This window comes from Cynara cardunculus (assembly GCF_001531365.2).
Source record: "Cynara cardunculus var. scolymus isolate 2C chromosome LG 17, CcrdV1, whole genome shotgun sequence".
NCBI lineage: Eukaryota > Viridiplantae > Streptophyta > Magnoliopsida > Asterales > Asteraceae > Cynara > Cynara cardunculus.
Genome location: NC_037544.1, coordinates 16,639,604 through 16,643,475, shown reverse-complemented (window position 1 = coordinate 16,643,475; position 3,872 = coordinate 16,639,604).

Sequence of the window (3,872 nt, the reverse complement as noted above, 5' to 3'; positions counted from 1 at the left end):
CTTATAAACCGGTTAACTCAATTAGCCGATTTATCCTTAAACCAGTCAAGGCATATCCGGTTTAGATTTAATCCGCTCAATCTTCTTCCGGTTTAAGGTTATACCGTTCACGCCTTGGGCGGTTTAGCTCTAAACTGCTCATAACTTAACCGACTTATACACTTAAATCGCTTACTATTTGACCGGTTTATTTACAATCTGGATAATACTTCCTTTGGTTAAATTTTAATCCGGGTGATAAGTTATGCAACAATTTTATACAAATTCAAAGGTATTAAAACATGCAAGCCACTCACCTTGAAATACTTTTTAGAAATCATCTTGAATCCACTCCTTGTTTCCAAAATAATCCGGTCAACCTCCCTCTCTATTTTAAATCGCTCAAATCTTCTCAAAATAGCAAGAAGAGAGAATATGGAGACTTCACTCCCTTTTTATACTTTTCTAAAACAGGAAGGTCGGCTAAACAGCTCCCTTCCTACGTATACACACTTTACTTCACACAATCATGCATACACATAACATGCATTCATACTCACACACCATGCACATGTATATACAACTCTTGTTTATACGCATACATAAATATACCTATACATGTACCTCATTATGCATGTATTTATATCCACATATTTAGTGCATACTTATTTAGGCATAGAATTTTGCATACTAGCATAATCAAATATAACAATTTATCATGTTGTCATACGATCATATATAACAAATAATCACGTATTTATTACCTCAGGTGATAACCTAGATCTGGTTATCACATCAACCCAAAAGTTCACCCCATTATTGATATTCTTCAACACCACTTCTTGAACCCTGCTCGTACAAACTCTAACGACCTTGTCCCTGAGTGTTTCATCCAAGAGTTTTGGCAAACCTATTTTGTAAGAGAATCCCAACGTGGGATTATTGGATAATTCTACGTACCCTCTTCCAAGGAGTACGTCACTGTCAGGATCTCCAGGTCATTGTTCTCATGTGTTCTTCAAATACCAACCAAGACGGATCTTGGTTTAAGTGAGTATACCCCTCTCCCATCTAGGGATGAGATGGTGGTTTTCTTAAAGTTTTTGGGGTACAACAAGGAGATTCAATATCCTTCCCAATATCGACGACAGTACTTGCCACCAATGTGGAACACAATGTTCACATTGGTCAACCGATCATTGACAGGGAAGATTCGAAGTCTTGACATGTGTTCAACCAATATCCTACAGATCATGTACGAGATTTTCTTTGACCTTTCTTTGGACTACTCCTTGATCTTGTACACAGAGTTCAAGGCCGCTGTTGCAAAGAATTGCCAGAAAGTGGCAAAGGGAAAGGACTTGTCGACGCTCCTATTTCCTCGTTTTCTGGGTCTTCTTCTAAGACCCATCATTGACGAAAACAATCTTGATGTGGCCAATATGCCTGTGCACAAGGTGAATGTGCTTACTTCATACAAACCAACCATCAACAAGAAAGGCTATGCTACAGAGAGGCCAATCCCAATGAAACTACTAGCGTACATGAAGACAAGGGAGATAAGGAAGGCATATAGACATGTACACGAGGCACTAAAACCAGTGCCTCGAACCCCGGCATGCATAAGATTAAACCAAGAGGGTGAGTAAACAGAGGAGGTACAAAGGCCTCAGGTACAGGATGAGGGAGTAAGACAGGAGAAGGAGAGGGAGAAAAAGAGAAAGAGGGCGGAGGTAAGGAAGAAAAGAGTTGAAAAAGAAAAGATGAGGAAGGAAGCAGAGAAGAGAGCAGACAGAGCGAGACAAGATGAAATTGCTCGATTGAAGGAAGAATAGAGAATCAGAGAAGAGGAGGCCAAACGAGACTTAGGGCTCTTTTAGAGTTCTCAAGAAGAAGATGAACAAGAGCATCAAGGTGCTGCTGGTCAAATGTAGCAAATAAAGGGGAGTCGCCCTTGATGATCATATGGGGGTAGCTGTTGAATTTGAAGAAAATGAAGAGGATGAGGAGAAAGGAGGTGAAGTAGCTGCTCTGCCTCAGGGCGAGCCGAAGCAGCCTTGGACTGTGAATAGGCGCATCTATTTCCCTAGCCCAACTCCCAGTGCCACCACATATTCTGACTCTTGTGGTCGAGACACAAACATCATTGAACAAGAGGTTTACACCTTGATCCCTAGCCTGCCAAACCAACCAGAGGTCGCATCTGCCTCTGGTCAAAATAGCCAAAAGGGAAGCCATATCCCAGGGATCACCATTTCAAAAGGGTGAAACCTTTGAAAAGAGAAGTGATATGTCTTCCCATATCACGCCACTCTCCCAACCAGAGGAATTTGTTTTTTTAGCACTAGTCTCTTCCCCACCTTGTTCAGAGCAAGGTTTAGGTGCACAAGACTTAAAGACTGTCGACCAGTCTCCTAGTCCACTTATGGAAGGTCCTCTGGCCGACTCGAAACCTGCCTTGGAACCCCTTCATGACAGAACATCGGTAGTGCCCTCTCCCCTAAGAGAGACACAAGGATCTGCTGGAAATCCTTCCTCGACCACCATCCCACAAGTCAAGACAGAAGATGTCCTCAGAACAAGGAGTCACTCTGGCCCATGTGTTGAGCCAGAGGTTACCACTATAACATATGTCACAAGGGACGAGTTCTAGTCCTTTGCCACCTCTGTGTTGTGCTCCTTGGATGAGATAAAACTCAACATGGCCCATACAGAGCCATCTCCTTCTGCATCTACTTTGGATGAAGTTCGATCATCCTTAGCAGTATTGTGGGTTTAGTTTATGACAAATGCCTCTCGCCTCGATCGCTTACAGGAATTGATGGCTAACAATGCAGAGACCCTGCAAAGGGTCCTTGCACACATTTAGAGGGATGGAGCTTCCACTTCATCTCAAGACGCTCAGGCGCTCATTCCTCTAAATGTCCTAGTTGACTATGTCACCCCGTCAGCAATGAATGCTCTAGGTGACCGAATCCTAGAGAAGATGACCTACTTCACATCTGACTTCAATAGTAAAGCCAAGGAGGCAGCAGCCGAAGTGTGCCGTTCATTGGCAGCCTTCGTATACCGCATAGACATGGAAATTCTCAAAGCCACAATCGTAACAAAAGAGATTGATGAGCTTTTTGAGGCAAAGATCAAGTCCATGCCACCAACGGACGTACAGAGGCCGAAAAGGAAGATGGAGCCACCAACTGAACGTGTCGAGGCCTCGAAGAAGACGAGGCTTGACGACAATGAGGACCCAGACCTGTCTGGCCCTCAAAGTCATCAAGAAGGGGAGAACTAGCCAGCAGCCGCCACAAGCACTGTTCCAAAGGCTACCCCCTCTACCTCTGCTCCTCGCTAACAAGTGCCAGCATCATCGAGTCAGAGATCAAAGGATGCGCAGGCACATGCAGAGGCGAAAAGGAAAGGGAAAATGCCCGATGCATCCACAGTAGAGCCAGAAGGGCAAAAAAAAGATGTAGAAGATGTGATCTAACTCCTCTTTATATACATCTCTTCATCAGAATTAGAGCCCCTTCCATCCTTCACAGAGTATGGCATGGAGACTGCTACTCCATCTGCAAGGAGGCATGAAGAAGAATTGGTGGCAGTCAATATAGCCAACCCAGAGCTACTAACAGCTATTCCAACAATTGTCCCACTTGAAGAAGTAACAGTTGCACCACCATCACCACCACACCAGAACACACACAGAGAAAAGGTCCCTATTCAAGGAACCAGAGTTGTCATACCTGCTATGAGGCAGGAGGTTCCTGTCAAACCCTGCAAGCCAGATGCAGGCACAAGCAGCATTCCTTAGAGCTCTAAACGACCCGCTGATCGAGTTCAAGAGATCAGGGTTAGTATGGATGTGATGATGAGGCTGTTGATCCTCTCTCTCA